General features: G+C 41.7%; 1 long non-coding RNA gene across 1 annotated transcript in view; it reads right to left on the bottom strand.

The window, feature by feature from the left end:
• Positions 1 to 793: 793 nt before the first annotated feature.
• LOC144720473 (uncharacterized) overlaps positions 794 to 26,309 on the bottom strand; it is a 52,518-nt gene continuing 27,002 nt past the window's right edge. The window contains exon 4 of the long non-coding RNA XR_013585762.1: positions 794 to 3,086. This is a non-coding gene — a long non-coding RNA (uncharacterized LOC144720473). The remainder of the gene's footprint in view (positions 3,087 to 26,309) is intronic.

Consider the following 26,309-nt stretch of genomic DNA (forward strand, 5'->3'; position numbering starts at 1 on the left):
ACATATCTGGCCCTTAAATTGTATCATGGCCACAAATCACAACAATTCATTAAACTGCTTTTGTATGTGGGCAGGAGGGTGAATGATTACATGTTCAATAACTAAGGTTTCTCGTATGTAAGAGATCTTGATGTTTTTGGATTATTATCTGGTCCACTATGATGAAATGTAGATTCTAAGGTATGACTTGAAATTTATTATATTTGTGTCCATCTGAGTACCAAAGTTGGTTTGTGGAATATCAACCATAAACAACACTGTTATTGGAACACCTACCATGAATTAAATTCTGTGGACTCTGGATTTTATTCTGTGATCCCCATGCTGTTCCCAATGTGGAGTAGTTCATGGCATCAAATATTTACTGTAAGTGGACTCCCCATGCTGCCTGCGGTACATTTCTCTTTATTCACCAGTGGAGAGAGTGCCAATTTACGTGCCGTGGGGTCATAGTGACAACTTATTTAAGAAATAAATGACAACACCCTGAAAGGACACTCAGAAGTAGCAACATTTCACATATTCACATCACCGTCATCATAATGATCTCCCCTATTAATAACCACGTAGCAGCCCAATAAATTATTCAGAGTATATCTGTTATAATAGAGAATGAAGGAAACTACAAAGAGCATACAAGGAACGTGGGGAAATAAATATTAAAATTAACAAAGCATATTGGACCAAATTACAGTTCCTTAAATATAAATGAACAGGACTCAAAAATACCATTGTAATCTGTCAAAGACAACATTTTTATGATACTTTATTAATATTGACATATTTGTGTTTTGACAAAACTAAACAATGTATAAAAAAACAGAGTTACATATAAACATTTCTGGCACTTATTATTTGTACCCATTGCTTTTTTATGTTATTCTGCTGCAAGCTGCTTCAGATGGTTGTGTATTTTGTTCTAAAATATTCAATTAAGGCTGTAACCCCCAGCACAGTTGAAAAGAACTAACAAGTTAAAGTGTACAATTCCCTAAAATTAACACCAAAGGGCCCAATTCAAGTGTTGGTGAATATATTATTATTTGGGTCTTTCAGTAAAGTCACGTAGACAGGTTCAAAGAAAATAACAAAATAACAAAATAACAAAAAACTACGACGTTTCGATCGCAACACAAGCGGTCGCCATCAGGACGACGTAAATAGGTTCAAAGAAAATAACAAAATAACAAAAAACTACGACGTTTCGATCGCAGATAGGTTCAAAGAAAATAACAAAAAACTACGACATTTTGATCGCAACACAAGCGGTCGCCATCAGGACGATGTAAATATGTTCAAAGAAAAGAACAAAATAACAAAAAACTACGACCGCTTGTGACTTTACCAAAAGACCCAAAGAATATGAATTCCTGCAGTCACAAAAGCTTTAAGTCAAGATTTGTTGGTGAATATATTTTGTATTGTGCGATTCGAGATGGAAATGCGATGCACTTTTCTTTAGCAACAATGGGGACATCACCAAGGCAGTGTGTTTTGGCTGTCTCATCATGACGTTATTTTTACCAAAATCTTGAATTGTCCCAATCTATGAAGTGTGTTCCAGTACAAATCAAACATTGTCTAATGGATTCGTCCTCATTCGTAAATATATTAGGTCACATTTGCAAACTACAAACGTCAGAGCGAGTAGCCATAGCCACATATCATAAATCCACTAACAAAGCAAGATGTTTTAGCCAACCTAGTGCACGTTCATTTACTCTTAAAATACCCTGTCTGACTGTGTGCCGTGTTCTTCTCCAACGGTTGTAGTTTAATGTAGATACAGACTCTGGTTCGTGTATTGGTGGAAAGGTATGTTCTTGAGATTTTTTTTGGTGGAAACCTGACGAAATGGTGGAAAGTATCGTAGGTTTTGCCACGTTTACACCAAATAAATGCAAACATTCTGCCATTGAATTTATTAAAAACATTACCTTATTACATGAACTCAGTTTTCAATTATGCCAACAGTAGAAGACGTCTCTTTTGCCTTCGTAACATGAGTCTGTATCATGTATGAAGTTAATGCTATCAGTTTATGTCCTTTGGTGGATTAGGGTGCTTTAGCTAGATTGGCTAAGCCTGAGCTATTTCCATTAGTACAAAACAAATCCTAAGAAACACACTTTGTGGTGTGGAACATTTGCAATTCCACTACAGTGACCAGGTCAGTAATTCAAATTCACCCCGGAGGTTCAGAATCCTTCCATAGATTCCTATTTCCAAGGAGTAATGGATCAAAGTGTATTTTGCAAGCAGCAGCCAAGCAAACAAATAAATCCAACAGGTGTAATGGATGACGCTGGCCATCTCGCTTCACTCATTGCCTCCGTTCACCTTTTCCTTGGTTTTATTTTCGAAGCCTCTACATCAGAAATATGTTCACGTTAGTGCTTTAAACACAGTGGGAATCCTGAGTGCACACAAATTTCAAAGCGCATGCTTTCAGGTTTATGAGCAAAAAAACTGTCCCTGAAACCAATTTTAGTGATACTTCATGGCCTCAAAATAAATCAAATATTCCAATGTGTGTTCATGAAAATGCAACTACTGTATATCGTAGGGTATTTATTATTTGATATCTATCTTCTATATACCCACACATACAACAACATCCAATGCATATTATTGAATATGTTTAATTTCCATCACTTGCTCAGCGTCGTGGACGCAGATGAGCACCACCACTCAATTATTTGAGCAAGGCGACATGCGATTACAACTTCATGGGACTTAATAGTACACATGTCGCGTTGGTCAACAGATGGTGTGATTGAAGTACACATAGACTGATAGAGAAAGTATCTTCATGGCTATGTTGTAGTTTTTTGTCACTGATATTATTAGTGAATGAGCTTTGGAAAATACAACCAGGCAGTCAAATTTGACTTTTTTGTTGGTGGTTGCTATAGCCAAATCAGACGTAATATACTCTTCCCAGGGAAGAATAATACATTAGAAGTGTTATCATTATTTTCATGTTTTTTCAACGTGTTAAATTTTGCTTGCGAGATAAAAAGGCAGTTTTATTTCCCATGGTTCCTCAGCTCCATGTCCACAATGCCAGCCACTGTTCCGATAATCTGCAAATAAGAAGGGAAAGATCATCCCTGCACATAGAGCCGTAGCCACAGAAAACTGAGGTCTCCCTTGAAGAATAATCCCCTTTCACAGCCCCTCAATCGTATGCATGCTTCACCAAGATAGGCAATGCTTACAAAATGCTACAAATCCATTCCCTAATTCACAATACGAGAATGAAAAAAACTATCACACACTTTGTGTAACATTTGGCCAGGTAGAAGTGTGGTTTGAGCGCTTGACCTCAATGTCAGAAGGTTGCAAGTTCTAATGTTAGGGAGGGTCAGCTCAGCCCATCATCCGACTGGAGTTGGTAAAATGCATATACCACTATTTGGAAGCCACCACTGGTTGTTCAATGGAGAGACTGGCCTCTAGAATAGTAATGTGGGATTGTGACGATTGGTTAACAATCGTCAAAAAAGGGGACAGCCGTAGAGCCGTCACCCGAGTTAGCTATGGAAATATACCTACTTATATACAGGTAATAGGTATCCTGATTCATTTATAGTGCTAGAATAGTAGTAGCTAAGTAACCGAAATGTCGACAATACAAAAGATGAATGTTACTCAACCCAACTGGAATCTGTGTATACTGCCCATTTGACATTTTCGGTGATGCTGATGCATTGGCAGTGGTGCACAATTAACAAATAAAACTCAACATTCACGAATCAATAAATCTGGAATTTGTGCCAATATTGCCCTCAATAGAGTAGGCATCAGTGCACATTACAGCAGAATGGGAACGGTGCACGGGCATAGAACAAAATATAAACCCGTCACGACCTCAGCGGCTAACACAGGCTGAGCAAAGTAAATTGCAAAATAAAGTGCAACCGTGCGTAGCGAATAGCAAAATAAATGTTAGTTGTAAATAATATAAATACAATAAATAATGAGTAAATAAAGTTTTGTATTCATCATTAACGCTGCCGTTAAATAAAAATATATATAACAGGCAATAAATCGGAAAATGGTCCTTCTTCTGCACATTGCTGTCATTACCGTGATATTGTTGTGCTATTGCTGTGCTATTGTTGTGCTGTTGTTATGCTGTTGTTGTGCTATTGCTGTGCTATTGCTGTGCTATTGCTGTGCTATTGTTGTGCTATGAAGAAGAAGAAGAGCCATTGCCCGAAGCTTTACCTATTTGACATTATAAGTTGGTTTGACCTTAATTTTCTAAATAATAAACGCCATAATTAATTGTTTTGGGTCAGATGGTATGAGGGCAATGCTAATGTGTCGTACACCCTCCACACCTAACAGCTGAATAATTGAAGTTGTCCATCACCTGATGATGGTGAATGTAACACAAAGCCTCCGTGTTACACATTAAAAAAATTCACGAAAACACTGGCCAAATGCTGGCATGAATAACGAACGGTTAAACAACTTCAAACCAATAGTGAATTGATTATTATTATCATTGTTCAGGAAAGGGGGAGTGTTTGGGAGTTTTGTGTAGGATTTGTGAATTTAATCCATCGTAGCAGATACGACGATGTGGGTGGGCTGCACAATAGGGGTCCCATATTATCTTGAAGTAAATGTTTTAACCTCAGGTGTATATCAAAAATGTTAAATTGCCACAGATATGAGTGTTCACTCTGTCAAACGTTTAAGCGTGGGTAAGATGCACATTCCTGTTACGTGTTTAAGATAGCTCATTACGTGAAGGATGAGAAAAACTTTGAAATGTGACCATATTTAAAAAAAAAGAATTGTATGACTGGGCTCGATAAAACCCCCAATTTCAACATTTAAATTGTATTACTATTTGCATTATTACACTTCATATTTTGCCATTTTATTATATCACGACTATAAATCGTGATTCGTAATTGATTTCACATAATTCATCATCATCACAACAACCAATATCTCCATCCCTTGAACAGATTGCTACAAAGCCTACCACAGCTTCACCAATACCAGTGCCCACTCACGTTTAGTGTTTGGACAAGAGTGACAACAATATACATTTTAAAGGTTATGCTGCACACCAGCACAAAAAGTGTGTGTATGTGCCCCCTGAATGTGAACACTTGGGTGTAAGCTCACGTGCCGTCCGTGTGCATCTGTTTCTGTGTATGTATAGTGGCATGACGCGCGCAGGGTTTGAAAACAGCAGTTGTATTCATGTACGGGGTTGAAAACAGTGAGGTCAAGTCAGGATGAGCAGGTGCGAGCTTGTGGCTTGGGAGACAGCAGACAGATAGACGCCAGCAATTAGGGAAAGAGGCAGTGATTGGCTGGCTGCAAATGCAAACGCGGGATAGACGCCAAAGAGGCGAGAGATAGAGACGATAAGGGGGAGAGCACGTGCAAGATACGCCGGAAGGACGCCAGTTTAATGAGGGCCACCTGAGGGCACTTAATGAGGAGGGGGATATAAGGGGAATGTGTGAAGCAACGGGGGAGTTGGTTGGAGATGAAGGAGTGAAGAGAATTCAAGACAAGTCCGGGACCTCGACACCTCGTCCTCCCCAGCGGTGTTGGCTGATCCCCCGCTGGGGGCATGGGCGAGGTCGGAGGTGCGGGTGTAGACAGGCTAGCGGAGGAGAGGCTAGCGGAATCCTTAGTCTGTGCGTGATAGGCTAGCGGGGTGAGAAGCTAGCGGAGTATACAGAGAGAGAGAGTCCATGACAGGTGAGGAAAGTGTGGAGTAACAGGCTAGCGGAGCGAGAGAGAGTAAGATCGAAGTAGCAGGCTAGCGGAGGAAGAGAGGAAGAGTTCGCGTCAGGAGTACGTGGTGTTGAACATGAGGAGCATCCATGTGGGATGTTGTCCACGTGAATAAACACCACACTACGTATGTATGTATGTAAACACACAATTTTATTGCAAGCCGAATCTCCTAATATAATTGTAATAAGTTAAACTGAGTCGCAGACATACTCTTGGAGGCATCACATTTATTTAACACCAACACACGGGGTAACTGCCCTTTAACAGAATAAAAACCTATGGTGGTGACCACCAGGTTAACTACACTAATTACAACGTAACTAGCTACAATAGACCAGACCACAGCTCGGGTTCAGGTTCACGTGTTGGAAATTTGGTAGAACGTAGGACGTAGACGAAGGTTTTGTCAAGATGAACAACAACGCCGGTCCCTCTGGGGGACCCGGCTTATATTCTCTCTGGCGTGGCTGGCTCCGCCCTTGGCCACGACCACCTTCTAGAAACCTCGAGCAGGATCTGTACCCCAACCACGTGACCACCCCTAGCTCCCACTTGGGGCCCCTTTGTAGACTTACCTGGTCACGTGTCCTCTCGGGTCAACCAGAGTGCCTTTAGTAACCCCTTTTCTATGGCCGGTACTTCCACACCCTATCCTGTAGGGCTGGCACTGAACGCCAAGCGTGATGCCATCCAGTGCTATGAATCAGCGCTCAACGAGCCCCTCTAAGGCCGGTACTACACCCATACAATTGTGGTGTCTGCGATGTCGTTACATTGCATGCCGTGCCTTTCTTGGGCCGGCCCAGTACAATGACATCCTGCGATGTCACAACACAATGTATGCTCATTGTATGTACTGGCTTGCTAGCTTGCATTCAATTGCATTCGTTTATGTAGATTTTTTTCAAGGGTACCACAGTTAACAATGGGCAGAAACCTGCCCTCCCCCCCTCAAATGAATGCTACAGGGAACAAAGCTGCCTCAGTGTTTTCTCTCAGCCTCTAGTGAACCACATGGAACTCCTCGCAGGCTCCTGACGTATCGTTGCCATCCTGTAGGCCGGTAAATTTAGAGCCACCAGGTTAAGTCACCACTACCTTGAGGTGGGCCTCACAAAGAAATAGATGCATTGCAACGTATAATAACACACCACCTCCCTCCGCGCCACACATGAACACATGTTCAATCCCCAAATCAAGGCTTCGTTACGACGCCCCGCTGTGCTCTATGTGGTGAAAAGCATAAACCACTCCCAAGCACAAGAGCTGTGCCAAGCTACTGGCTATTAAGGCATTCAATTACCCTCTTGTTTTGTGGACCCACTTTGCGCAGACCACCTTTTCTGCGAGCACTCAACGAAAAGAGCCTTGGCTATGATTAACTTAAAATAAAAGTTGTGCGCTCGAAATTACTATGGACATTGTATGGCTCACATGTAGAGTGTTTAGTACAAATAAAAGCCTGGTTTTACATTTAATTCATATTTTTGGTTTTACCTGCCAGTGGGAAAACAATACTGACAGTGTTGCCTGACATTTGGACACTGCCCCAGACACTGTTCAGCTGTAATCAGTATTTAACCTTATTATTACAACATCATGTTATACAATGGATGTTAAATATAGTTTGGTACCTAATCACGGTGTTATACATTATTACAGCATCACTACAATTTCAGTCATTGGGCCACCACGAAGAAAATGTGGAATATCCACCCTAACCCTAACCCCGTACACACTGTATGCTGGCAGCCTTTGTAACTTGTAACCGGAACTGGTAATTGTGATCTTCCTGTGAGAAAAGGTTTTCACTGTATATAATATGACATAACTATTTAGATGTGTTTCTAAAGGTTTTATTCTGAAGTGTTTAAAACATCAAGTGTGACAAAAGCCCATTTTTCGTGCACTTAGTACAAACTATATATCATCTTAAGTCTGCGATTGAAACAGTGATGTAAGACTAGCTGGGAGGTGAACTCCACATCGTGCGTTTAATTAGCAATTTACAAGTGGAAAAGGCAGTCATTGTAATCGCTGACATGAGCATAAGAAGCTTTAATGCAGCATTTTCTGGCATGAAATAACGGGATTTAATTAACATGTCTTGAAACGTCATTGGACTTACATGTCATGTTATTTCAAGTTAGCCAAATGCAATTATGTGTTTTCCAATGCCAGCGACACGCTGGACAGTTTTTGTTTTGTTTCTGCTGAAGTATAAAATATGGTCGTAATATTAAAGATTGGTACCAGAGTTTAATCGGTCCTTACCAGGAGAATATCCACCACTGGCTCAGTACCATCCCATCCTCATTTAAACATTGAGACTATTTCTAAAGTCCAACTTCGCATCGAGACAAAAGTATCGATTTGCATTCAGAACATGTGCATAACAAAAAAAATATATACGAAAATATTGTGCATTGTGTCCAGACCTGCCTTCGAGGACATACGTTTATAGACAAATATTCCCATAAGATAATTCACTCCCGGTTTATTAAAAAACGATACAATTATCTAGTTATGTTAAAATATTGTTAGAGTCATAAATTTACGTAATTAAATTATTTTTATGGGAGACAAATAAACAGACCTCTGTTCAATTACATTTGAATGCGACTGAGCCAGACACTGGAAGACATTGCTTTCAAGGTTGAGGCCTCTAATTTGTAAATTCTGTGCCTTTTTCTACACAGCGAATCATGCCTGGAAAGAAAAAAAATCGCATCATATTAAAGACGACACTGATTCTGAATAATTATGGACACTCATTAATTCAAAGGAGAAAAGCACCATCAAATTAATGTACTGCATATTTTGCCAATAGTGGAAAGACAATACTGTGCATTGAACATTCAAAAGGAATATGAGCCAAACATTAATATTTATTTGTAACATTTATTTAATTGAATGGGTCACACTTTGCCAATGACAGGCATTTGCCAAATCATTTAATCTCGATACCACTATTACACTCAAAACAATATCTACATGACTGAACATGGGCTTATTTGCAGTAGATTAATATGGGGTCTACCACATGATTTAAAGAGATTGACTGTATTATTATTAACCTATAGGCAATTTAATTTTCGATTTTAATTTGAAAAGTTCAATAAAGTAGCAACAAATACGCTCTTTGAAATATCCTCATTAGTCCATGGGCCAGAACATGAATTGGTGGCACCTAAGCCTTAAAAACTTCAGTTGTACCAATTAATTAAAATGGTGAAAAAGAGTGGATTATTTGATAACCCACTCATTTCATATGGTTATCGCTGTTGTTGGCCACATAGAAAAATGTAAACCTCTAAAGTGCTGCCACCTCCATAGGTATCGATAAGTTAAATCTCTGGTCTGGATTAACGGACTCTATGTGATGTATAATGAATGTTAATATTACACACTGATGTATCCATGCTTTAGGAGTCAGAATGTTTACATTTTTGCATCAATCACTATTTTGTCCCCACACACCAGTGCACATGGAGGACAAAAACAATCTCTAAAGAAATGAGTTTTCAATCTAGATGTAAAAGGGCATAGCCCCAGTGGCTTCCTAATATCAGTAGGAAAAACATTTCAGACGGCCGCAGAAGCGGATCTGAAAGTGCGCGATGCAGTGACCATCTTTGTTCGATAGTCAGCCAAAATCCGCTGCGATGATGACTGGAGTTTGGGTGATGGTTTATGCTCCTTCACGAGATCAGCAAGGTATTGTGGTTCATTTGTAGCAAGCACTTTGTGTGTTAGGACACGCTAGTGTAATGGATACCTCTCTTGTTGACCCTCAGTGGTGAACATTTCACATTCCTATTGTGAGAGCCAGTTTACACGTAAGACAATCAAATATTACTTCCCATGAATTAGTAAATAATTTTAGTAAGGGTGAAGTAATGATCAACCAAATATGTCCCCAAGCTTACACACATGTAACTTGCAATCTTCTGAATGTGTGCTGAGTACCCTACATCAATACCACCTAGCCAGAGAAACAGCATACATTCAATGATGTAAGCAAAATGGCTGGTAAAATCAGTGCTTGGACGGACTGGCCTCTGTGGAGAAGGCTCATGAATTTTGGCATTGGGCATCTTCTGGTAATTGCCATGCAACATCAATGTACAGTGGATGGGGCATACAGAGCCTCAGGCAGCAGACATGCAGAACGTAGCTGTGATAAGGGATATATGTAACCCAATTCTGACCATTCCCATATATCCACCCGAACTTACCTCTACCTGTCCCATTGCGTTATATTAGACAGCCTTGCTGCTCAACGTGGCCATAATGGGCACAAAGGTTTTGCCGATGTTGCAAATTTGATGTCACCGCCTTTCAGTGATGAATAGCAGTTTTATTATACAGTGTATTATGTACAATTGGGTTAGTTTAACACGTAGGCTTTCGCGAATTGCCCGATGATGCTGGATGCAATTACCAGCGAAACGTCGTACTCAAATTGTAAATGTTGTGGTTTCACGCTTCAACACACCGGTGGGCTAAAGCAGTGAACTATTTGTCTTTTGTCAACGTGACACTTTTTTTACTGATTGGCCGTGTCGGGTGGTGGAGGGTTACGACACATTTATAAATAACGCGATCTAAACCCAAAAATCGTACAATTGGGTTGTTAACAGAAATGATCTCAATGATCGGATATACAGTCCTGTATATTTAATATTACGGATCAACATAAAAAAAACATGTATCCACGTAAACACCAAATCACCATCTACAAATATTTGTGTAAAATGTTTACTTTTGAGGGGTAATGCAATGGTTAAACCTTTGGCAATTCCCTGAACCACACGTCTGCACCTGTCCCTTCAATTGTTTCATTGAATGGAGAGGTGGCAGATAAAGAGGTCTCCTTTTCGATAGTCAGTGGACCAGACATGACTCTTGAATGTGTGGTGGTAAAATTGGGTATTAAAAGAATTCCTGACAATTATGGAGACGATTTATGCCTGTATGATTGATTCGTTTTTGAGGGTATTTGGTTATGATGGATTGAAACGGCATATGCCAGTGGAGAAAATAATTGAATTTGAGGCATAAAAAGTGAAAGAAAATAGTATTCCACTTTCTGTATCACAAATTCAATTGTAAATTTAAGCAATTTAATTTGTGAGAATTGTTCAACATTCCGGTGAGTTGAAACGTTGATAATTGGTACGTTAAACACTTGTACACGTGATAGATTCGTATTTTGATGATATCGGGTGGAGAAGGGTCTTATGGTGTAAGTTTGACCAGATTATTGGGTCACCTAACCAAAAAACCTATTACGCCTCACCATGTAGAGTATGTAGTACTTGTATGCATTCGTAATCGCAAGGAAGAAGCAATTTCTAGAGCAATCAGAATAATCTAGTAAACTTACATTAAATAGTTAAAATGCACTTATAAGTTGGTGCAGCCCATCATCACTTGCATGTGCAGTAAAAAAAAGTAGTTGAATATTTGCCAGATGTCAACTGTGCACGTGCTTTTAAGAGACTGGTTTCTGCCATATCTATGGATAAATTTACACAATTTTTGAACAACAGAGATGTATAAAACAACTAAATGCAATCATATCTGAAGAATATGCATATAAACAGGATATATACCTCATTGAGAAGACTAATGAACAATCTTCAATGGAGATTATCAACACCTATTGTTTTTTCAATATATGAAAACCTGGACATTTTGTTGCGTAGTTTATGGTAATTATAGGATTGGATATTTTGTGATGGTAGCAAACGTTTTACTGAAGGTATTAAGGAGTTTATTGGAGAATTGTTATAAGCAAGCAAAGGAAATATGTCATTAAATTGCATTTTCAACAAACATTTCAAAAATAAGGAAGAGCCCAGGGGCCAATTCCAAGGATATTGAGGCAGATACAGCATTTGTTTACTTTAAATTATGAGCAAAATATCTACCAAATTGGATTCCCAATGAAAATTTGGTGAGGATCAAGGCTCCTTTAACTACAGTGATAACGAACGCATTTCAAGGTTATTAAAACTGCAAACGCATATTTTTGATAATTTAAAATAGAGTTTATACTCTTCAAACAAAGCGTGACACTATAATAAAATGATTATATTCTATATTGTTTGGTGATTTACGTATTTTCTTATATACAACCTTTCCTTACGTAAAACAATGTAATAAGTGAGTTAATATTTCTTTGATTCATCTTTTTTTACTATAGTTTGTATTATTGGTTTGTGGCAGTATAAAAGTAGGTAGGAATTCCCACAAAACTGCAATGAAAGTCAACCTCATTATTTGTTTCAGGAGACAATCAGCTTATTGTTTGGTGTGGGAAGAATTGGGGGAAGGGAGGGAGGAGAGGGGTGGGGGAGGATAGGAGCGGAGAGGGGGAGAGGAGATGGGTGGTGGGGGAGAGGGGTGGTGGGGGTAGAGAAGCGAGGTGGGGGAGGAGAGGGAGGAGGAGAGGAAAGGGGGTGAGGGGTGGTGGGGGAGGAGAGGGGTGGTGGGGGGAGAGGGGTGGTGGGGGGAGAGGGGTGGTGGGGGAGAGGGGTGGTGGGGGGAGAGGGATGGTGGGGGGAGACGGGGGAGGAGAAGGGGGATTAAAGTGGTTGTGGGGGGAGAGGGATTGGGGGGGGTTTAAGCCTTTTTGAATCATTGGCCGGTCCCGTCCAAACCAGGGTGTTTAATAGCTTTAATAACACGGGCACGTACCGACAACATCTGGGGGAACCGGCAGTGTTTGTTTAGCGAGCCTGACTCGACTGATAATCCCCACAAGAGTGAAAATGGTCTAGACGAGGGCCTGTGGCAAAACCATTCATGAAATTAGGAGGAATCACCTTTTGCCACAATTTCTGAAAAGCGTCAAAAGCGAATTTATATAAATCAAACCGTATAGTGTCCTGCATTCATTTTAAATTGTACCAACAAAAGGTGCAGATATATGTCGATTGATTCATTTGGAAGGTAGACTAACCCATGAGACCTGGACATGTCCTTGTACAAGTGGCATTTTTCATAGAAATCATGAAGCAAGAAAAGACTCAAATTGTGTTTCTGGACATCTAAACTGCTGAGTACCCATGGTGCACCAAGATAAGCATTTGTTTGTGAATGCGTGCATCTGCATTAAATCCTGTAAAAAGGTAAATATGCATCTCTGCAATTGATTGCTCACGCCACTCGAGAGGGTTCTCTAAAGAGGCCCTCTTGGTACTTGGCCTAGTCTCCGACACTAGCCAGACATCTTGGAAGAGGTGGGAAAACCCTGACTTTACCACACTACATGCAACCAGCCGGGGTACCCATGTATGCTGCTGGGTAAACAGAGCTGGGGGATTACATAATTTGACCGTTGTTTCAATTGTCACGCCAGGAGATTCTACTGGGGATCACTTGGTTGCAAGTTCAGTGTGTTAACCATTACACCAAGGTAGCATCCCCCTGTATCATTTAATACTTTAATTTTACATAATAGGCCTGTTGGAACTTTCACCACTGACTCAGGACTTCCGATCAGAAATGAGCACGACACCGTGTCTCAGTATTGGTGGCCCAATGCAAAGACCGAGCAAAGCTAAAAATGCAGCAATCAGCATTTTACAGTACTTAAGTCTTCAAGAACAGGCCAACTAAAAAGATCAGTTTCTTCTCTGTAATGTTTAGTCTGAAACAGGAACAGTTTTCTCTTGTGGAGATGTGAGGACAGCCTAATTAGCGTGCTAATTGCACGAGGGCAGTCTAGACATGTTTTATATGCTGGTATGCACATCGGTGCGAGAGTGTTGACCAGCTCTGGCTGTCAGTTGACGCTTTGTGCTGCTGCCAGAGCCAGGCATCTATCCGCCTTTCAACAAGACATGCTTCTGCGAATGCAGCCAGTATCCATGCTGACTTCACATCAACGGAGCTGGCTACAGCCGCGTGATTTGACAATGGTATTTGCATTAGCACATGACTACACATGTATGCAAAGTAACAGGGGAACTTCTGCTAAATGTTCTTTAAGAAAATATGGTCCTTAGTCCATCAATTATAACCATAAATAAGGTGTATAGCTTGAAACTTTTTTAAAGGAGGGCAGGAACTTATTGGTTCCAAGAAAAACCTTTGCTTTCTTTGACTGCTGTCAACATGAAAGATTAACAATACTAAAACCATTGGCTCTAAAAAGCCAAGCACATTCATTGGCTTAAAATCAGACATCTTACTATTTTGTTAAATCCCAAGCTCCCATCTTTAATACATTTCCAACATCATCTAAATAATCGTATTTATATATTCTGCACGATGTTAGCTCATTTTTAGTGCGGCTTGTGTTTTTTTCACAACCCATCACCTGTTGTCTCTTATTAAAGGGATGAGACTAACTTTTCGAAAACTCGTGGTGGTGCTAGTGTGGCAAAGGACGTGTCATGGCCGTGTTCTATGTGCAGATCATTCACTGTCAGAAATGCAGCTGTCCATGAATCCCATGAAAGACGTTTACATCTGTAAGTTACAAGGACTTTTTTTAAACGTTGCAAATCACAGCAGGAAAGCATCCATTTACTAAAGAAACACAATGGAACACGCTTTGGCAGATAACCAGTTTTTTTATTCCATCTTATTGATTTTTTTAAAAGAATGTAATAAAGAGATGCTGCATTTAAAGTGCATGCGACTACATATCTACGTCGCACATCTGCAATGGTTGGAGTTATTAAACCAACTAAACATTACGGGAAATTCCAATAAAGGCCTGCGAGTGAGTAAGTCATATAATTCGTATACGTTGTACACATCACCCAGATTTAGCCACAAGCATCACAAAGCACGGCAGTTGTATTTAATGTTGCCGTTTTGTGCAGACAGGCTCCAGCTGCAGAGCCGGCAGCGTTCATGTGGATGGCTCTTGCCAATAACATCTGGAAACAGCAGCATTTGTTTCATGGTCCAGACTATGATGAGCCTTCGAGAAGGTAAACCAGTCCAGAATTTCCATGTTTTAACAGTTTTCCTGGATAAGATTTGTCCAGAAGGCTAACGGACTGAAGGAATATTGTACGTGGAGAGACTGATGGAATTCTACTTGAATAGTAAATATATTTATATCTCTCATTATTGTTTATATATCCACATATAAAAAATAAGTGTATATAGAGTATACATATATGTTGATTTTAATATTTCGCGACTGTAGCAGTTCTACTGCTGGATTATTTTTTCCGCCCGTGGACGACCGCTTGTGTTGTTTTATTTTTCTACATACGTGACTTTACCGAAAGAACCAAAGAGTATACATATATGATTTTAATTCAGCAATCTCTCGCAGTCGAGGTTTATTGTATCGCATCAAGAAGTTATATGTGGTTCCAAAGATGGCTAATAAGGCCGATCCAGGATTGACAGATCCGTGGAAGATGGCTGTGCGTGATTTTATATTATTGTGGAGATGTCGTTGCATGCCAGCTTCCAAACGCCACGATGGCGAGATATTAACTACCTCGCCTAGTATCCAGAAAGGTTGTGGGTTCGATCCCGACTCTGACGCCTATATATTTGGAGTTTTTTATATTCTACCCGTAGAATTGTTCTCCGGGTCCTCTGGTTTTTCCCTCCACATTTAGAAACATGCGTTTAGAGTATTTGGCTGCTATACATTTCAACACGATAAGCCACTTCGTTGCGTTAAAAATGAGCTATATAGCTCAATGGTCCTTACCTGGTAACAAAAAAAATAGTTTAGTGTGTTATTTGAAACGGTGCTTGACAGCACGGGACCACGATCCAATTTCAAGGAGACAGCCATTTGGAGACCTCGTTCCCATACAGCCTACATCCGCCTTTACAGCCGTTGAGATCCTGACATCTATTTCCACCTACTTTGCCTTTGAGGACTTGTGGACCCATCGCCGAGGGCTGGGCAGGATTATTATAATGGTGGCCTGTACTCGCCATGTCCCAACACCATCACGTGATGTATGCGGCTCTTTAAGAGTAGCATAATTGTCATCTACTGTCTCCATGGCATCGTGGTGATTCTGCCACTACTTGGTCCTCAGCTGCTTATTCATCAGTCACCCCTTGCTTATTCTACCCACAACCGTCAGTGAAGGTCATTCCACTGTTTGCCAGCGGTTGATGCGCTGGGTAGCAGAACAGCTCTGCCCTCCGACATTAATACAGGGTGTTTAAAAATGTTTTTTTAACACTGCTGAGAATTTGCAACAATACCACAAGAAATGTGCTTCCGGGCTCTGGAGAACACCTGGAAAATATTCCAGGCATGCGTTGACAATAATGGCGAACAAGTGGAGACCCTTTTACTTTTTGAAGCTATCAACATACGTTTGTTATCATGTTACAGTGTATTATCCGTTCTTTTTCCATTCAAAAACGATATCTCCAGGAAATGTAAAAAAAATTGAAGCCACCTGTATATCTAATTATATTTATCAGTTCCATGTGACAGTCATGAGGTGGATGTTGGCGTATGAAGGCACAGGCAGGCTGAGCAGAGCGGCGACAAGACGTTCAGTAGGCCCTGTTTCTCTAGTGAAGTTTGATTGCTTTTTCAAATCCGCAAACGATGAGATTCAGTGGAGGCTGGAAAACGAAGTGTACGAAACAGCTCTATGGTTTGCAGAGGCAGCATCGCCATTGGCGACTGTACTGATGAGTCATAACGAGGATGAATCCAGTCTACAATTGTTTTTTCGTCTAACTGCTGCTTGATTGTTCACCACATTTGCTCCATTTACTGATGGCGATTCAAGACAAGATAACCACAATGCAGTTCTTCGTGAACTGGTGGTTTTGTAAATGCTTAAGGGCAAGAGCTGTTTGTACGCACGCGTTTGTGTTTTGTTAATAGGTTTTGATTCATCTTCTGTGTATATTCTCCTATTAAATATATATTGAGAGGCATCTGACTCGGACAACTTTTGTAAACATTGCTCTCAAATTGGTAAGCTGGCAAGAAAATGATGTTGAGACGTTGGGTCTTACTCGCACGTTGCGTCACTCGTGACGAGACTGCAGTTGGTGGGGTGAGGACAAGTTCAGAACCAGAATATTTAGTTATATTGCAGGAGGAATCCGATGAGCTATAGAGCTCTTTTCACAGATTTCCAATAGGGGTGGGTCATAACGATACAATAAATGTTACATCAAACAATATAAAATCACGATAGGAGTACAAAGTATAGTAAAGACTCAACAAAAACCTATTTTTATTTTACCAGGTAAACCCCACTGAGCTCATCTTCTTAGTTTTTTTCGGTAAAGTCACGTAGGTAAAACATCAAAATGAATGAAAATAAAATAAAATCAAAAATCACGACGTTTCGGAGGCAACACAAGTCTCCGTCATCAGGTGGGACCGTCACAGCCAGATTAGCTGCATCAAGTGAGGCAATGATTCAAGATGTAATCCCTTAAAAGCGAGTTGAGGGGGGGAGGAGAGGGAGGGGGGAGCTCATCAGACTATGGTAGCCAATGAATGGAACGTATCGGGAGGGAGGGGGGGCGAGGCCAAAAGGGTGGGCGACGGCGTGCAAGCGATTGTGCGCAAGCGGCTAATTACTGCACACGCCAACACAATGGAGCGATTATGCGCAAGCGGCCAACTGCCGCACACGCCAACACAATGGGCAGAGAGGGGGAGGGAAGCTCTAATACACATGATAGACAAAAGAACGAAAATGCCCATGTTAATACCAATGCTGGCTGAACAATGAAGAGAGTACTGTTAAAAAATAACTGGGGATGTTAACACTCGGTAAAGTAAAGTAAAATAGTGCCTGTCAGATAAGAGCTATCAGCTTATTTTTCAGAAGCAACCTGGCCACAAATGATAGCTCAGCGAAGTGGCTTATCACGTGGCTATCAAAGCAGCCAAATACTCTAAATAATGTGTACACATGTTTCTAAATGCGGAGGGAAAACCCAGAACCCAGTGAAAAATTCCACGTGACCACGGCCAGAGAAACACGCAAACTCCAAATGCACAGCAGGCGTCAGGGTCGGGATCAAACTCCTGACCTCCTGCATACCAGGCAAGGAAGATAACATCACGCCACTGTGTCAGATTGCGTCTTCCACCATGTGGCCAAAGGGGTTTCCAGAGTTGATAAGCATAATTAACAAAGAAAAGAGGAGGACATACTCTGCATGATGATCTGAAAAAAGAAAAATGGCTGAGACTAGACTTACACATTTAAGAATAGACTCAACGCAATTGTTAATAACTCTGTCGCCATTAAGGAAAAAAATATGTAATAGGTGATGTTTCAAGCAACGACTCTTCTGAAAAGCACATACTAATTAAGGATTGAGGCAGAAGAGAGTGGGAGTCTGACGAGGGAGCAGCCGTACAGGGTGATGACATCAATGGAAGTTCACCTAATTGAATCATTCAAACATTCTTGACAGTTAATGCTACTGGAATCCAATACGAACCTTCTAATATGCTGTAATTAAAATGTGTTTTCCCCCCATTATTTGAAGTGATGTATACATTTCCGTGCATTGTGATGAAGATTTATTCCTGACACTTTAAACCTTAACCAGGCGTAACAGCCATTGTGCGGATGTGGATGAGGCTGGATATATTTTCATTCTAATCAGACGCCACCCCTGGTGTACAACATATTACCAACGTCAGCAGTAACTCATATACTTTCTAAAAATGAAACTAAATACGATCTAGATTTTAATTCCTGGAACAGACGTTTTGAAAAACTTTAAAATGGAAAAAAATGTTTCAGTAACTTTGATTATCCATGAGTCATTTTCCCTAGATATTTAGTTAATGCAACATGTCGAATAAGCTTAATAACAAAGCAATGCGTATATGCACACATGTATATGATTATGTAAACAGACAAGAAAACACTACAGAAGGATCTAAATGTGTATATTAGTGGTTCTATGCACATAGGGGAAGCTGTTATGAGAGTGGTCATTTGTGCTGCCCTGAAATGCAGATGAGTAGAGGGTTCCAGATTTGAAGCTTTCGTGACTGCAAGGATTCATACACAGTTATTTTGCTGTGCCTTTTTTACATCTGATGAAGGAAGCTTGTGTTGCCTTCGAAACGTCGTGATTTAATTGATTTATTTTCATTTATTTTTATCATTATTTTTTACCTACGTGACTTTACCGACAAAACCTAAGCGTGTATAGAGGGTTCCATTTCTAACCTCCGATTAACACGGTTAGCTACGTACGGTGCGATAGAAGTTCAACATACATACACAACCATACGAACCAGCAACAAGTGGTATGTTTCAAACGACGCGATTTACAGATTTGAGAAAGTGGTATGCGAAGATATTTAAGGGACAGTTGCGGTGGTTCAGGCACCTTGTAAGTATGCCCCCCAATAGACTCCGCCTGGAACTCCACCGGGCAGCAGCACGTCCCACTGGGCGAAGACCCCGGGGCCAGCCCAGGACACGCTGCTGGCGGGACTGTATCGCTCAGCTGGCTTGGGAATGCCTGAGAATTGCCCATGAAGAGCTAGAGTCTGTGTATAGTAGTGTATAGTAGTGTATAGTGTAGTAATGTATAGTAGTGTACAGTACAATAGTGTGTAGTGTATAGTAATGCAGAGCTAGGGTCTGTGTATAGTAGTGTCGTGTAAGTAATATATAGTGTAGTAGTGTTTTAGTGCAGTCGTGCTGGAGTATGTCGCCAGGGAAAGGGAGGTCTGGACCGCCCTACTCAACATGATGCTGCAGTGACCCTCACCAGGACAAGCAGGCTGATAAAACGAACGAACTAACTAGGTTCACCTAGCTTAACAACACAGATGTACCTGGTGCAGTTGCTTGGCATATCACCCCCTTAGGAGAGCCAAAATGTGACTGGGATGCAAAGCCAACCACACCACCCTCTCGTGTGCCATGCCGGTTGTAATTCATGATCAGCAATAATCAATCCACTGCTAGATGGAGGCCTCCCCAATCACTCACCACCTATTTTAGGGCCTGCGATGTAAAAATGCACATAGCACCTGCAAATGTAATTCCTCCATATGCATAATGGACAACCCCAGTGGTCTTTTGAAGCGTGCAACCATTCACTTATCCACAGACATTGGATGAAGTACCATGATTTGGAGTCACAGTTTGATTTAAAAATGAATTAATCTCATTATGGAGCGTGTTGGGGCCTACTGAGTACAGGATTTACGTGAACCAGTCGCATGCAAATTAAACAAATGGAAAATCGAGTCTTGCTTGCACCACTTGATGAATGTATCGTGAGTGTAACGATTAATATTCATTATTACATTTTGTAAACGTTACATGTATAACATTAATGTATGTTAAACCTTGGGATAAGCAGCAAAGAAATTGAAAAAAATTGAGAAGCAATTGGTTAAGTATACGTGTGCACATATACACAAAATATTCCCCCATATAGTCATACTGATTGTGAAGGCAAGTGCTGATAGTGACCACCTCTTAAGGCTAACACAGTGTATGAGTGGGTGGTGTGACCTAAATTATAGAAGAGCCACCTTTGTCTCCCCCATGTTGATGATTACACACCACACCAAAAACTCATGAGGTTGAAGATAGGTTGAGGGCATGGCAAGGATGTGTTCAGATATCGCTTTCTCGCAGTGTTATCCATATCCAGGAGTGAAACTCAATGCTGGATTCGAATCTCAGTTTCACAAGCCACTGAAAAAAATACAAAGCTCCCCCGTGTAGCACTAACAGGCTGTTTGGGCAGTGCTGTTAGCGAGCACCTATGACGGCTGAAACGGCACACGAGGGTGGCAAGCACCACGCCCAGACGCCTTTGTCCCCGAGTAGCGATGCTTATATATCGATCCAGGTACTCATTTGAAGCTGAGTTGAGATAATCGTCACTGGTGGTGGCCATGAGCGCGAATCGAACTCGGCTCGCCGGGCTCGTAGCGCAGTGTACAAATCACTGTGCCACCGCTTCCACACACGCAAATGTCAGCATTAAAAACATCTCAATGCAACAACTGACTGGCTGCTGGCCAGTGTTACCATCAAAACCGAATCGTCCCTATTGCCACGCAAAATCCAGTCGTGTCTTAAACGAGCTTTGTTACCAGACTTTCCTAATATTTTCTCGTGAATCTACGGACAATTATTAAACTCAATTGTTGGCATCTCTCCCGACGCTTCTTTCCGAAGAGAGTGCATGCATTTTTCTTAGGTTTTTTCGGTAAAGTCACGTTGGTAAAAAATTAAAATTAATAAAAGTAAAATAAAATAAAAATCACGTTTCGGAGGCAACACAAGCTTCCGTCTTCTTGTGGAACCGTCACAGCACGATTGCTGTATCATCAAAGGTTTGTACACGAAGCCATCCAAATATACAAACACAGACATAATTTCAACCGTGATGATGGGTACAAACTTAGTAATCATTGGAAAGATGTTATTAACCATGCAAAAAAGATTTAACTACACATATTTGGACCATCTTATTTGACAGGCACTATTCTTCAGTTACCGTATAGTTTCTGATTTTTTCACACACTGATTTTTCTGCTTTAAGTTTTACCACATATTTGACAAATCTAGAAATAATCCCAGCAACGTAGCAAAGTGCTGTTTCATCTACATAACAAAGGCTCAGTCCCATTTACAGCAGCCGCACCTTTACAGCAGCCGCACCTTAACAACTCTTGGAACCTCCCAGTTCAACCAGTCTACACAACAAAGGCTCATTCCTAGCAGCGGCTTTAGCCGCGCCAACTTCACAATAATAATAATAATATCCAGGGGCCTGCCTTGGCTCCTCCCACTCTCAACCAGTATATATACAAGGACGGTCTTCTTGGAATTTCTCTTACTTGATACATCAATCGTGCTGTGACGGTTCCACCTGAAGACGGAAGCTTGTGTTGCCTCCGAAACGTCGTGGTTTTTATTTTATTTTACTTTTATTAATTTTAATTTTAATGTTTTACCTACGTGACTTTACCGAAAAAACCTAAGAATATGAATCCTTGCAGTCACGAAAGCTTCAAATCTAGAAGTGCATGCATTGTCTCAAATAGGAGAGAACCCTTTTTTAAGGGGATCGCCAACACGAGCGCTGATGCGATCCCTGCCGCTGATCCCCTTTTGAAGTTTTCCGCTGCGGCGTAAACACGAAAAAAAACTATTCCCCCCCCCCCCCATGGTTTGTACAGCTGTTTGAGCCACAGCACGTTCGCTGAAGTCTGGTTTAACACGCCCTCCCCCCAAAACCACAGCTTATATATATGTCCTCCGCACTGGTGAACCGACTTCTTTTCAAAATAAATTCAATTGACTAAGGGTTACGGATGGAGATCCCGGTGGTGTGGCTGGGATTACGCGGGAAGGAGACGGTTAAATGGATGCGTTATCGTCCGTTTCCATTTGTGGTGTGTGCGTAGGCACATGGCGACACTGTGGGCGCAAACGAACCCCCTAGGTTACCCGTCCATCACGCTGTTGGAGAATACTTGGAGACAGCATGGAACTCTGGTGAACTTCCAATTATCGTGTGCCAGTATGATATGCTCATGATGAATACTCGTGGGTGGGTGTTCTTGTCAACAAAAAAAGTACAACTTTCTTCTCACTTGTGTGGTTAGGGGCCGTCCATAAATGACGTCACGCGATTTTGGACGATTCCCCCCCCCCTCGTCACACATCGTCACAAATGTCTGAACCCCCCCCCCCCCCCCAGGTGCGTGATGTTATTTATTGTCGGCCCCTTAACATTATTCAATGCCATTGATTGCCATAGGCATGTAATGTTCCAACTACTTGCTGATTAATATAGACTTCATGCATCAAATACTCAATGTAAAAAAAAAATATTTACCGCCCATACAATGAGTATTTGTCAATTAAACATTTAGGCTGATAGAATAACTGTGTGGGGGCCGACGTCCACCCCTTGCTGGGCAGGTGGGGTGCGACATCTGCCCCTTCCACTCCCTTCTCCACTCCCTCCTCCACCACGCCGATCGGCCCGCGCCAGGCCCCCGCCACCCGGGTGATCTCCCCGCGTTAGCGCCCCCTGTGAGGGACATCGCTAGATCGCTGGCTCATCGCAGTGCGGGATTATTCCACACCCGCACACACACCAACGCGAATGCTACAGCGGCGGCGAGCATGCGCGTGTGCCCCTGCCAGCAATCAGATTGTAAAATGCGCACGCCCCACAGTTAACACTACGGCGGCGGCGGGAACATGCGCGAAAAACTCTCCAGTGTGCGATTTGTGGTCAACCAGAACGGGATCATACAATGTATAACGACGCAATGTCCGATCCACAAATACAAAGGAGACATCAGTGATAGATTTTGCTGCTCCTGGCGTGGTTATCTGGGCTTGACCACCTGGATGCAAAATTATAGTCGTTGCTCTGCATCTACATTAGCTATACGAAAGAAGAAGAGGCCATTGGTGGTGGTGATAATGAATTGAATGCCACCACTGGTGGTGGTAACGGTGGAAGAGGTGTTTTTTGTGACGTTGGTGGAGGTGGTGAAGGTGATGGTCATAATAATGATTTCAACGTATTGTTCTCAAAGAGAGATATCGACTGGGAGGCTTTGAGAAAGAAACTACAGATTATATGGCTTGCCAAAGATACATAAAGAAGATACACCCCTTCGTGTCCCATTGTCTCCACTATCAACTCCCCCACCTACAAACTGGCTCGTTTTTGTCTGAAATCCTGCGGCCTTTCACTGGAAAAACCACCTCTGCGGTACTAAACTCTACTGACCTGGTATCGACAATCAAGGGAATTTCCCTGTCCCCAGACGACCTGCTTGTCAGTTTTGATGTGGTTTCCTTATTCACCAAAGTTCCTGTACCTGACACCATCGCAATCATTGAAGACTTGGTTCATCAAGGACTGAATACTGAGGTACCCCTCCTGGTGAGACACTGCTTAACCAATACATACTTCACCTGGAATGGAACTTTCTACAAACAAACTGAGGGCACCCCAATGGGCTCCCCCTATCTCCGGTTGTAGCCAACGTTTTCATGGATAAATTTGAGACTGACGCCATCCAGACTGCCACTCTACGCCCAATCTTATGGAAGAGGTACGTAGATGGCACTTTTGTCATCTGGCCACATGGCCGGCCTGCTCTAGACCAATTCTTCGACCAAATCAATTCCATACACCCAGCCATCAGATTCACCATGGAAGTCGAAAAAGATGGCAAGCTACCCTTTTTGGATGTCCTAGTTAAAAGGAGACTTGATGGTTCAATGAGCCACTCTGTCTACAGGAAAGCCACCCATACGGATGCTTACCTAAAACCGGATTCCCACCACCATCCATCCCAGAAGAATTCCCTCATCAAGACTCTACACCATAGAGCCCAATGCATCTCCAACCAAGGAACACATTGCCAGTGAACTCAAGCACGTACGCCAAGCTCTTAAGGCTAATGGTTACTCCGACTACACAATCCGCAAAGCCATCACTCCAACCATTAAGAAGGATCCTGTTGAGGAGCCTTTCAAAACCATCACCTTACCCTACATTGCTAGGGTTACAAAAAAGATCTCCAAAATCCTGATTAAACACAAGATCCAGGTCCAATTCAACACAGTACATAAAATCCGTGATCTGGTCCCGTCTGTAAAAGATGTGGTTCCAGACATACAGTACCCTGGCGTCTACAAACTAAGTTGCCTCTGTGGTAGCAGTTACATTGGAGAAACCAAACGACATGTATCGGACCGCATCCGTGAACATAAAGCAGACCTGAAACACGGTAGGACAAACACCTCAGCCGTGACAGATCACTGTTACAATTCAGTGGGCTCACATGCAAGCCATCTGGCTATCATGAGAGATTTGTTCATGAGGCGATCCACATATACAAACACAGAGACAATTTCAACCGAGAAGATGGATTCTGGCTCAGCAATCATTGGAAGGACATAATAAACCATTTCGGATCTTAACTGATTGTGTTCACGTTTACGGTGACTTTCAGACCGCAGTCCACTCACTGGCATTGACTATATATCTTTTATTCGCCACAGGGAATGGATTCTTTGCTCCGCTGCAAGTCTCCTACTACCACTCTCCCATTGACATATTTCGTTGCTTCCTCTTAGTACCTTTCACGCGACGGTCAATGGTATAGTGTATAGCAGATTGTATAATAATAAATAGTATAAATGCGTAATGTTTAATATAATGTATAAGGTAATATATAGTATCGTAATTGTATAGTGAATATATAGCAGTGTGGTATACAGTAGGGTGGGTAGAATAATACATCGTGTAATATTACAATGTATAGCAATACAGTATATAATTTAATGTTGGGTTTGTCTATGGCAGTATATAGTACGGGGTAGACCCGTGTGATGTAAGAGAAAAAAGTTTAGCTGGAGGCATATTATATTTTTTGCGATATAGAATTGTAATGTATTACTTACTGTTAGTAGCTCAGCTTATTGGATAGTATATTTAGTATATTGATGATACTGATGTAGTTTATATTTTAGTTTTTTACGTGGTGGTTTAGCTGCTGCAGCTCCATACTATTAACATTCCTTCCCTTTATTAATGCTAACCCTACTCCCTCCCTTTGATGCTGCTAATCCTGCATAATGCACGGGCATAATGACTTTGAAACCCCCTCACCTCCTACGCATTCCACAAGTAGTGACTAATCCCATATCTGCATTTCCCATAAATATGCAAAATTCCTCTTGATATGCAAATTCCTTTGTCAAGGCGCTCTTGCCCCTCCAATCCAGCTTAAATATACGCTGCCAAGCCTGGTGGTGTTCATTCAGACGCTGTCTTTCCGACAGACCTGTTCTTCAGCTGAGGACGGCTGCTTGCGTTGTGGCCGAAACGTCGTGAGAATTATTTTATTATGTTTTATTTTTATTTTTATTATTTCCCTTCTACGTGACTTTACCGAAAGAACCAAGAAGAGAGATTAGCATGTCAATGCAAATTAACCAACGCAAAGGTTGCTATGCTAGTTTGACATCCAGCTTGTTAGATAACAAACGACACCACATCGAGGGAAGGAGAGAGATACACCGAGAGGCACACCCACGCACAGAGAGAGACACAGAGAAAGAGAGACACACACAGAGACTCAAATAGAGAAACACACACAGACAGAGAGAGAGACACACACAGAGAGAGACACACCTAGAGAGACACACAGAGAGCGAGACACACCTAGAGAGACACACAGAGAGAGACACACAGAGAGACACATACAGAAAGAGAGACACAGAGACATACAGAAACACACACACCGAGGCATGCACACAAAGTGACAGAGAGACACGCATACACACAAAGAGACACAAGAGAGAGAGAAACATATGTAATAAAGCACTTCCATGATGACTGTCGACTGGCGTCTTTTATTATTAACAACGACTGCACAGCTCTGCTATATCTCTCTCCGGATGGCTTCCCTCTCTCTCTACTGCCGTGACGCGCGCTAGCCCTCTTCCACCGTCGAGGCGTGTCTCTCTCGTGCAGGGTCGGCGTCCTCAGCAGCAGCCAAGGGTTCG

This window comes from Lampetra planeri, chromosome 8, assembly GCF_965212315.1.
Source record: "Lampetra planeri chromosome 8, kcLamPlan1.2.h2, whole genome shotgun sequence".
Classification (NCBI taxonomy): domain Eukaryota; kingdom Metazoa; phylum Chordata; class Hyperoartia; order Petromyzontiformes; family Petromyzontidae; genus Lampetra; species Lampetra planeri.